This window comes from Sapajus apella, unplaced genomic scaffold (genome assembly GCF_009761245.1).
Source record: "Sapajus apella isolate SASKATOON/1434 unplaced genomic scaffold, GSC_monkey_1.0 scaffold37, whole genome shotgun sequence".
In the NCBI taxonomy this organism is placed as follows: domain Eukaryota; kingdom Metazoa; phylum Chordata; class Mammalia; order Primates; family Cebidae; genus Sapajus; species Sapajus apella.
Window position 1 is genome coordinate 22,381,837 of NW_022436977.1, and position 11,219 is coordinate 22,393,055.

The 11,219-nt window shown below is 44.1% G+C and overlaps 1 protein-coding gene and 1 long non-coding RNA gene across 7 annotated transcripts in view; one reads left to right on the top strand and one right to left on the bottom strand.

Annotated features, from left to right (window-relative positions):
* Positions 1-4,199, bottom strand: part of SNAP23 (synaptosome associated protein 23) — a 43,713-nt gene extending 39,514 nt beyond the window's left edge. For 2 of the 6 annotated variants that reach the window (XM_032297867.1, XM_032297862.1), the window contains exon 1: positions 1,196-1,635. The gene's annotated coding sequence lies outside the window, so the exon portion shown is untranslated. Of the gene's footprint in view, positions 1-1,195; positions 1,636-4,110 lie in introns of those variants that run through there. The other 4 variants (XM_032297864.1, XM_032297865.1, XM_032297866.1 and 1 more) reach the window with 4 other exon arrangements.
* A 1,818-nt stretch (positions 4,200-6,017) lies between these two features.
* The window catches only part of LOC116564577, an 18,398-nt gene continuing 13,196 nt past the window's right edge, over positions 6,018-11,219 (top strand). Inside the window, exon 1 of the long non-coding RNA XR_004274982.1 lies at positions 6,018-6,238. This is a non-coding gene — a long non-coding RNA (uncharacterized LOC116564577). The remainder of the gene's footprint in view (positions 6,239-11,219) is intronic.

Consider the following 11,219-nt stretch of genomic DNA (forward strand, 5'->3'; position numbering starts at 1 on the left):
AAAAAAAAAAAAAAAAAAAAAAAAAAAAGATAGAGATATGATGGTTTTATAAGGGTCTCTTCCTCCTTCACTCTCTCCTGACATCTTGTGAAGAAGGTACTTGCTTCTCCTTTGCCTTCCACCACGATGATAAGTTTCCTGAGGCCTCCTCAGCCAGGCAGAACTGTGAGTTGATTAAACCTCTTTCCTTTATAAATTACCCAGTTTGGGTATTATTTTTTTTTTTTTCAAGTCTGAGTCTGTCTCCCATGCTGGAGTGCAGTGGCATCATCTCCCTTCACTGCAACCTCCGCCTTCCAGGTTCAAGTGATTCTCCTGCCTCAGCCTCCTGAGTAGCTGGGATTACAAGCGCCAGCCACCATGCCAGGCTAATTTTTGTATTTTTAGTAGAGATGGGGTTTCATCATGTTGGCCAGGCTGGTCCCGAACTCCTAACCTCAAGTGATCCTACCACCTCGCCTCCCAAAGTGCTGGGATTACAGGCGTGAGCCACCGCGCCCGGCCTCGGGTTCTTCTTTGCAGCCCTGTGAGAATGGACTAATACAGACTCCATTCCAGGAGATGACAAATAGCAAAAGGCAAAAGGACACTCCCTTCTTGCCCTTTTTCTCCCCAACTTTTGTCTTTACGTTTCCTCCCATCAACTGCCTTTCCTAACATTGTGGTGACTAATGATTAAAGAAGAAAAAAAGAACGAGGTGAAAAAACACTTTACTTTTCCCTCCCACCACTCCAATCCCGAATTGTGAAATTCATTATTTTACTGATCCTCTTATTTGTGCAGTAAAGCCGTGAGGTAAGGGTGAGCCTTTCTAGAGAGTAAGGACTATCCAATACCAGGAACCTCAGAGTCCTTCCTCAAACCATTATCTTAGAGCTATCTGATCACCGTGGTCACCATACATGCAGTCTACTAATGTCAACCACAGCAGCACAGTAGGGGTGAGGGGCAAGAGGTGATCTCTGTTTAATTTCGAGGAAGAGTCCAGGGAACCACCATCCAGCCACCCTTCCTCCACTGGCTCCTCGAGGTTCTCCCGGCGCCTCCCCTCCTAGCTTCGGGCCCATCTGCCGAGTAAGGGCCAGGGCGCCCCCTCGTCCGCTTAAGCCTGACCCCACCAACTTTTCAACCAATACGATATACTCTCAGACTTCATCCCGGTCAGCTCCCTCCACCCCACTCCTAGAGACTCACCAAGCGGGTGAAGCCACTCCGCTCCGGCCGCTGTAGGTCCGACACCCCAACACCGGACCCGGCGCGGCGCCCTTGTCGCGCCTGCGCGCGCCCAGGCCGCGCGCCTGCGCACTTCCCGTGCACCGCGGACGCGAACACACCCCTGCAGCTGGAGCCAATCACGGTGCTGGGGGTTTAAATCTCCCTGCCACGGTGGCGGAGAGCCTGGGAATTCACCAGTTAACCGGATAGACTTCAGTCCTGCCCGAGGCTGAGAGGTGTTCATCCAATAAACATTTACTGAGGACAAACCGTGTGCCAGATGAACGCTAAGGAAAAGAAAGCGAATAGAAAGCTTTCTCTGCCCTTCAGCGCCTTTCAATCTGTCTAGACTAAGATATAGATATGTAAACAAATTATAGTGGATGGAATACAGTGCATAGTACATAGAAAATCCGAGGCGTCTTTGGCTGGTAATAAACAAAGCGTTTCATTCTTAGGGGTGTCTGGAAGGGTTCCCGGAGGAAGTGACTTGAGTCATGAAGGATAAGTAGGAGTTCCCCGGAAATCCGGCAGAAAAGGAGCTAGAGTTTCCCAGGTTCTGGGGAACAACTGGTGTCAAGAACAACATAACGCATTTTGGAAGTTTCTAGTACTGTATCCTTGTTAAAGGCTTAGTGCTAATCGTACATCCCCGAGTGTAGAGGGAAGAAAGCTTTAAAAGGCCAACAATGACTAGATTTTGGAAGGTCTTGGAATTTTGGACCACTTTGTACTATAGGCTCTGAAAGCTATGGAAGGGTTTTAAGCAGATGGGTGATTATTGTAAACCATTTGCTGCAGGAACCTTTCCACACACCTCTAAGAATAAAGTGCTGGAAATCAAGAAAAGAAAGTGCTTCAAAAGGAAGTAGTCCATTCCTAAGGAGGACGAAGCCTGAGAAATGTTTAAATTTCGTAACACAGAGGTCACTGATTATCTCAGTGAAAGCTGTTTGGTGGAATGCTGCGGTTGAAAAAATAGTTTGGAGATGAGGGAGATATAGAGATGGGGACAGGTTGTAGAATGCTTTTGGAAAGGTTGACCTTGACAGGGAGGAAGGAGGGAGGATGACGAAGGATCAAGATTTTTTGTTTTTGGCCGGGCGCGGTGGCTCACGCCTGTAATCCCAGCACTTTGGGAGGCCGAGGCGGGTGGATCACGAGGTCAAGAGATCAAGACCATCCTGGTCAACATGGTGAAACCCCGTCTCTACTAAAAGTACAAAAAATTAGCTGGGCATGGTGGCACGTGCCTGTAATCCCAGCTACTCAGGAGGCCGAGGCAGGAGAATTGCCTGAACCCAGGAGGCGGAGCTGAGATCGGGCCATTGCACTCCAGCCTGGGTAACAGGAGCGAAACTCCGTCTCAAAAAAAAAAAAAAAAAAGATTTTTTGTTTTTGTTTATTGGATTTTTTTTTTTTTTGAGACAGAGTCTTCCTTTGTCGCTAGGTGCCAGGCTGGAGTGCAGTGGCGGGATCTCGGCTCACTGCAATCTCCGCCTCCCGGGTTCAAGCACTTGTCCTGCCTCAGCCTCCCGAGTAGTTGGGACTACAGGCATACAGTACCACGCCCAGCTAATTTTTGTATTTTTAGTAGAGATGGAGTTTCACCATGTTGGCCAAGATGGTCTTGATCTCTTGATCTCGTGATCTGCCCGCCTCGGCCTCCCAAAGTGCTGGGATTAAAGGCGTGAGCCACCGAGCCCGGGTGTTTTTTGGATTTTTGTTAGAATTAAGACAGGAGAAATTTGAGCACTGTAGGGAAGATTCAACTGAGAAATAATGTTTGAATAAAGGAAGAGAAGGGATAGTCAGTAGGCAAAGAAGTTCTTGAAAGGGTAAGAATAGCAACAGTTTAGAGGCAGTTCAAAGCACTGGTGAGAGGAGTGGTTTTGGAAGAAGGGAGGGAGGGAGAAAGAGAGAGATGATACTTCCCCAATTATGAGAGGAAGAATGTGTCTGTTTGTATGTTTAGTAAAAGGAAGTTAAAGTTCTCTTTTGATGACCTGTTTTCTCTGTGAAGTTGGAGATAGGGTCATCTGACAGAAAATGAGATAGTATCGGGAGTTTAAATGAAAGTTGAGAAGATTTGGAATATTGTAGAAAGTAATACAACAAATTGACAGAAAAACATTGTAGGACTGGTAACCAATATTGAGGGCCTTTTTAATATGGGCAAAAATGAACTCACCATTTTCTGCCCTCCTGTGTAGCTTTCTCAAGCAGTAGTCACTTTTCAAGGGCAGAGGTGGAGAAAATGCATAGTTGAGTTCATTTAGAGTTGGGATGGTCATTGATATAATTCCATGGTTCTCAACCAGGGACAATTTTGTCCTCCACGGGATATTTACCAATGTCTGTGATAACAGGGAAATGGGGGGTGGATACTACTACCATCTTGTCCAGCGATGCTGCTACATACACACACATACACACACACACACACACACACACACACACACACACAGAAAGAGAAAGAGAGAGAGAGAGAGAGAGAGAGACAGGGTCTTGCTCAGACTGGAGGGCAGTGGTGTGATGTTGGCTCACTGCAACCTCTACCTCTTCGGCTCAGATCCTCCCACCTCAGCCTCCCAAGTAGCTGGGACTACAGGTGTGCACCACCACACTCGGCTAACTTTCACATTTTTTGTAGAGACGAGGTTTCACCATGTCACCTAGGCTGGTCTCAAACTCCTGGATTCAAGCAATCTGTCTGCCTTGACCTCCCAAAGTTCTAGGATTACAATGTGCTAGATTACATAGTTCTAGGATTACACAGTGCTCCTGATCTGCTGCTAAACATCTTATAATGCACACAATACCCTTGACAACAAAAAAGTATATGTTCCAAAATGTCAGTAATCCCAAAGTTGACAAACCCTCAAGTAGCTTACCTTAACACTCACCAATATCTGACTGTGGTCTTCTAAAGGCTTTTCCTTGAACGATGGGCCAGAGTTTACAGGGTAAAATAGTTCTTCCATTGCATGCCTTTGAAGGAGAATAAAATGAGCAGCATACCACAGCCCTTGAGTGTTTCAAGGACTTGTGATGTCACAAACACAGAACTGGAAGTTTCCGAAACCTCTAGAAGCAAATCTGGATTTACGTAGAGATTAATGTAACCGCTCACTTTTATTTGAGACATTGAAGGTCTGGTTAAACAGAGATGTTATAATCTCAATAATATAAGGGGAACATTTAACATAATGATCAACCTTAATGTCATTTCCTTTATCTGACTAGTCTCAGTCACCAAAATTATGGCTCTGAGAGAATGGGTATGGGCTAAGTTTAATAATAAATATAGGTGGCCGGGCACGGTGGCTCACACCTGTAATCCCAGGACTTTGGGAGGCCAGAGCCCGCAGATCACTTGAGGTCAGGAATTTGAGACCAGCCTGGCCAACATGGCGAAACCCTGTCTCCACTAAAAATACAAAAATTATCTGGACATGATGGTGCATGTCTGTAATTCCAGCTACTTGAGAGGCTGAGGCAGGAGAACTGCTTGAACCCGAAGGCAGAGGTTGCGGAGAACCAAGATAGTGCCACTGCACTCCAGCCTGGATGACAGAGCGAGACTTCATCTCAAAAATAACAATAATAATAATAAATGTAGGCTGGGCACAGTGGGTGACACCTGTAATCCAGCACTTTGGAAGGCTGAGGCAGGTGGATCACTTGAGCCCAGGTGTTTGAGACTAGCCTGGGCAAGATGGTGAAACCCATCTCTACTTAAAAAAAATTATAAATACCTTAGGCATGAGTAAGAATAAAACCAGTTGCCAGGCGCCGTGGCTCACACCTGTAATCCTAGCACTTTGGGAGGCCGATGGGTGGATCACATGAGGTCAGGAGTTCAAGACAAGCCTGGTGCACTTGGTCAAACCCCATCTTTATTTAAAAAAAAAAAAAAATATATATATATATATATATATATAAACAAAACAAAAGAATAAAACCAGTTATAATGGAATGTCTGCTCTGTGATAGGCAGCATTCATAGATAAACACTTGACTATGTTATTTAATTTTAGCAACACCCTGTGAGATAACATTATCCTAATCTTAGGGTTTTTTGTTTGCTTTGTTTTTTTTGAGACCCAGTCGCTGTCTGTTGCCAGGCTGGAGTGTAGTGGCGTCATTTTGGCTCACTGCAACCTCTGTCTCCCGGGTTCAAGCCGTTCTTCTGCCTCAGGCTCCTGAGTAGCTGGGACTACCGGCGCCCGCTACCACATCCGGCTATTTTTTTTTTTTTTTTTGAGTAAAGAAGGGGTTTCACCATGTTGGCCAAGATGGTCTCGATCTCCTGACCCACCCGCCTCGGCCTCCCAAAGTGTTGGGATTACAGGCATGAGCCACCGTGCATGGCCCAACATTATCCTAATTTTAACTCAAGATCTTGCGGTTCCAAGAAAAATTTTAATTTACCCAAAGTCGTAAATTATTAGTAGCTAGTCCAAGATCTGAAACTCGGGCAGGTCTGTCCTAAAAGCTCTTGCACCTCCCATTAAATTTTAGTAAACTTTACAAGGAAGGGGTGATTTCAAAATTTAGCCTTAACAGTTGCCACTGACTAAAGGAAATGGCGGGACACCAAGGAAGGTGCTAGAGGGAGGCCGGGAAAGAACAAGGAGAAATAAGGAAAATGAAAAAGGGACCAGGAAGGCTGTTCACAGCGTCCGATGCTGCGGACCGACTCTCCCGCAAGTTGGCCTGCCTTTGTTCCTCCTCCATTCTTTTTGAGAAAAACCTCTTCCTGCGTGTCCGTTGTTCACTCTCTTGTGTTCAAATAAAGCTAGATTATTGAGAACGGCGGCAGGCAAAGGAAAAAAAAAAAAGGAGCGTGACGGCTTCGCTGTGCGCCTGCGCGCTGGCGGCGGCTGTGGCGGGGCCCGGCGGGGAGCGGGTCCGGAGCAGGCTCCCGGACCCAAATCTGAAGGGGGAGTGTGGGGCGTCAGGGAGCTCCCTCGCCTGGCCTTCGGCGGCCTGATGGAGTAAGAGGGGTTGGCTGTGAATGTGAGTATCGATGGGCCGGCCTGCGTTGAGCGTATTGGAGCGCAAGGGTCCTGCTGGTCTGTCCCTTAGGGAGGTTGTAGGGCTGCAAGACCCGGCCGGCTTTCTGCGCCGGCAGGCTGCGGCGCAGGGGTAACCCAGGGGTCCACTCTCCCAGAGCCGGAGCGGGATTACAGGCAGGCGGTGCTGCTGGCTTCGGGGTACGGATTTTCGTGGGGGCGTTCCAGCTCTGCTCCCAGCCCCAGAAGGAAACGTGGCTCCAAAGCCTTGACCTTTAGGGGAAGCCGCTGACCTCCTTCGGTCCTCAGTTGGGCAGGGAGTCCAAAGACCCTGGTGCTTAAAGCCCATAGTGTCAGGCCCGGGACACAGTTCAACCTCCCGCGACTGACAGCCTTCGTTCCTTTTCCTCCTTTCGTTTCTCTGCTTGTGTGATGCATCTTAATAATAGCAACTAATTATGGAGCGGTTACTGTGTTCATTTAATATTTAGTCAGAATCTCCGTTTATAGTTATGGAAAGGAAACGCGTTACACCCTCCTCCTCCCCTTTCAGTTTGTTGTTTAATCATCTTTGAGAGTAAGATTTGTTGAGAAGTTTGAGATATTCATGGCTTTTAGCAACTTGAGACTGCCATTCTAGGTAAGGGAAGTTCTCTTGCTTAGCAAACAAGTGCTGTATCCACCATAATGGTTTATATCCAGTCTATTCAAACCAAAAATAACTTCTGAGTACTTACTAAGAGCTCAGTACTGTTGTAAATCCCATGGGAAACCTTAAAATTTGCTTTAAGGGCCGGGCGCGGTGACTAACGCCTGCGATCTTTGGGAGGCCTAGGCTGGTGGATCACGAGGTCAAGGAGTTCAAGACCAGGCTGACCAAGACGGTGAAACCCTGTCTGTACTAAAAATACAAAAAATTAGCCGGGCGTGGTGGTGGGCGCCTGTAATCCCAGTACTCTGGAGGCTGACGCAGAGAATCGGTTGAAACCCGGGAAGCGGAGGTTGCAGTGAGCCGAGACCGCGCCACTGCACTCCATCCTGGGCGAGAGAGCGAGACTCAGTCACAAAAAAATTTTTTTTTTCTTTAAGCCCTGTTCTCAAGTTTGGTCTTGAATGAAATAAGAGACGACAATATTCAGATGCAACTAGAATTTATTTAGTATCTACTACACATTTGCAAAATACATTTAGGTGTGTCATAAAAATATTAACGAGATACTGTAATGGAAAGTAGGTTTTTGCAGCATTTCAAATGAGATCGCAGGGATTCTGCTGGTAATTTGCTCAAGCTAAACTAGCTAGAGTAAGTGGTGAAATTCACTTAATACAGTTCCAAAGCACGTCTTTTCCCAAGCAAACTGCATTACAGTTATAGTTTCTAGCGTTAACTCCTTTTTCCGGAGACAAGTCTTGCTCTGTCGTCCAGGCCAGAGTGCAGTGGAGCACACCCTGCTCACTGCAACGTTCGCCTCCCTGATTAAAGCGATTCTCCTGCCTCAGCCTCCTGAGTAGCTGGGATTACAGGCACCCACCACCACGCCCGGCAAATTTTTGTATTTTAGTAGAGACACTGTTTCATCATGTTGGCCAGGCTGGTCTCGAACTCCTGACCTCAGGTGATGCGCCTACCTCAGCTTCCGAAAGTGCTGAAATTACAGGCTTGAGCCACCTCGCCCAGCCTGGATCGTTTTTGATTAAAAGGAAGATACTAAAAAAGTCATAGATTTCATCTGATTTTTATATCTCTTGAATTCTCTTTTAATCTAGAACAGTTACGTTTCCCCCTCTCTTTCCCTCGATACCCCCTCCACGTGAGTTGTTGAAAGGACCTGGTCAGTTATCTAGATTTGTCCTTGATTGGCTTCTGGTGATAGCATTTAACTTGTTACTACAAACCGGAAGTTAGAGCAGATCACGTGATATGATTCAGGTGAAACTATGAATAGTGATTATTGTACATTTAGATTAGAACACATGTAGTTTGAAGGCTGCTCTACAAGAGTAGAAAGGAATAATGGTAGATGCTAGATGACTTGGCTCTCGGACCAGGAATGGGTTAGTGAGAAGTCTATGCATTGTGTTTTGTAATTGGACAATCTTGGAGAGTTCAGGATTAATTTGTGTACCCAATGAATAAGAGCACCGAGGCAGACAAGTTAGGTGTGAATACTCTACTTGGACCTCTAGCATGTGAAATCACTAGTGGAAGCCCTACAGTCCAGTGTGTGTGCATGCATGTATTAATCTGAAAGAAACTATCAAGAAGTTCCCAGGTGTTCATCAGTAAAGGATTGGTTAGATAAATATATCCATGTGCTAGAAAGAATGAGCCAGCTCTATATGTGCTAATATTGAGTGACCTCCGATATAGTGAGAAAGAAAAGGTGCAAAAGAAGGTGTGCATTTTGCAACCACTGTAGTTTTATAAAAATGTATGTATTGCATATACAATTGGTCCTCTATATCCATCCATGGGATCTGCATCCATGGATTCAACCAAGTTTGGATGGATAATATTTGGGGGAAAAATTTTTCACGAAGCTCTGAAAAGGAAAACTAGAATTAGCTACCTGCTGAGTACGTACTACATTGCATCCACAGAAATGAAGTTACGTGTAGGCATTGTAGTAGGTCTTGTATGTAACGTAGAGATGATTTAAAGTATACAGAAGGTATGTGTAGGTTACATGCATATACTATGCCGTTTCACATATGGGTCTCTAGGATTCTCATGTTTTGGTATTGAGGGGGATCCTGGAACCAGTTCGCCATGGATAGTGAGGGACAACTGTATGTGCATAGAATATCCTGTGTGGAGTACAGTCAAAATCATAGAGGCAGAAAGTAGAGTGGTTGCTAGGGGTTGGGGAAGGGGGAAATGAGGAGTTATTGTTTAACAGATACAAAGTTTCAGTTACGCAAGATGAAAATAGTTATGGAGATGGATGGTACTGATGTACTTATGAATGTATTTAATACCACTAAACTACACTTAAATGTTTAAGATGGTAAATTTTATGTATTTCAACGCAAAAATATTGAAAAATATCTCCAGAAAACAAACTTCTAAGAGTGGCTGTAATTGTTGGTGGCTAGGAAACAGAAGGGACTGGTAATCATGTTCCGTAAAAGCTTTTTTTTTTTTTTTTTTTTGAGACAGGGTCTTGCTCAGTCACCTAGGCTGAAATGCAGTGGCATGATCATGGCTCACTGCACCTCACACTCCTGGGCCCCAGCAATCCTCTTCCTGCCTCAGCCTTCTTAGTAGCTGGGACTATAGGTGTGTTCCACCATGCCCAGCTAATTAAGAAAAAAAAAATTGTTTTTTTTTTTTTTGGCTGGGCGTAGTGGCTCAAGCCTGTAATCCCAGCACTTTGGGAGGCCAAGGCTAGTGCATCATGAGGTCAGGAGTTCGAGACCAGCAAGAACAACATGGACCGGGTGCAGTGGCTCACGCCTGTAATCCTAGCACTTTGGGAGGCCGAGGTGGGTGGATAACCTGAGGTCAGGAGTTCAAGACTAGCCTGGCCATCATGTTGAAACCCCATCTTAAAAAAAAAAAAAAAAAGAACAACATGGTGAAACCTGGTCTCCACTAAAAATACAAAAATTAGCCAGGCATGGTGGTACACACCTGTAATTCCAGCTACTCAGGAGGCTGAGGCAGGAGAATTGCTTGAACCCGGGAGGCAGAGGTTGCAGTGAGCCCAAATTATGTCACTGCACTCCAGCCTGGGCAACAGTCTCCTGGGACTACAGGTGTGCACCACTAAAGCTGGCTAATTTTTTGCATTTTAGTACTATTGTATTTGTATTTTTTGTATTTTTGTATTTGGCCTATTCTTGACATTTAATGCCTAAATATTTTAATGTCTCTAATAAGAACATTTTCCCACACAATCCTAATATAATTACAGTGAACAATAAGTAATTCCTCTATTTTGTCTAATACTCAATTCTTACTAAAATTTCTCCAGATTGATCATTTTTTAAAAAAACTTTTAAAATCCAGTTTCTAATCAACAGCCACAGATTTAATTTGATTTTTATATCTCTCCAAGTCTCTTTTAATCTAGTACAGTTACCTTTTTCCATCTCTTTCCCTCGATACCCCCTCCACATGACTTGTTGAAAGGACCTGGTCAGTTATCTAGATTTGTCTCTGATTGGTTTCTGGTGATATAATTTCACTTGTTACCACAAACTGGAAGTTAGAGCGGACCACTTGATATGATTCAGGTGAAACACTTTAGGGACGATATCATACTCCATGTTGTGTACTTTAGCTTTCCAACTATTATTGGTGCTGAGATTGATTAGTGAGGTCAGATGAAGAATCTTTGAGTTCTCCATTGTTAAATTAATGTCTCTGTTTGAAACCAGCTGTAAGCCCTTTTGTACCTTTTACATTTTGAAACCACTAGCATTAGTTCTATTCAAAATAGAAGTGATTACTTTTAAAACAAAGCTCACTGCAAGAATTTTTTTTTAGCTGAATCTGTGTTAACTATTCCCTTTTTATAAAGGGTGATTTTGAAGTTTGGAGAGGTTAAGAGTTACTCAAGGTAGTAGTCCTATGAAGTATTTTTGTTTAATTCCAAGGTCCATGCTTTTTCACCCTACTTTATAAGCTAATATATAAATGTAAAATAGTACTACTGTAGTAGTTACATTACTTGTATCTTCTTTGTAGCTTTTTAGACAGATAATCAGTCTCTAATAAGATAATTTTGGAATATCAGTAAACCAGACTAGAGCTATGTAGTGTAATAGTCTATAACTAGCCATTCTGAAAGTTAAAAAATATGTCAAAATTGTATCTCTTGATTTCTAGAGTTTCAAAAAGTACCATTCCTGGAACGAATCATAGCAGTCTTGATTTGTAGGCCTAAAGTCTTCTAGGTTTAAAAAAAAAAATTACTAGTTAAAAAATGAGTTTGTTTTTTTTTTTTAAAGGGTTTTGTTGTGTTTTTTTTTTTTTTTTT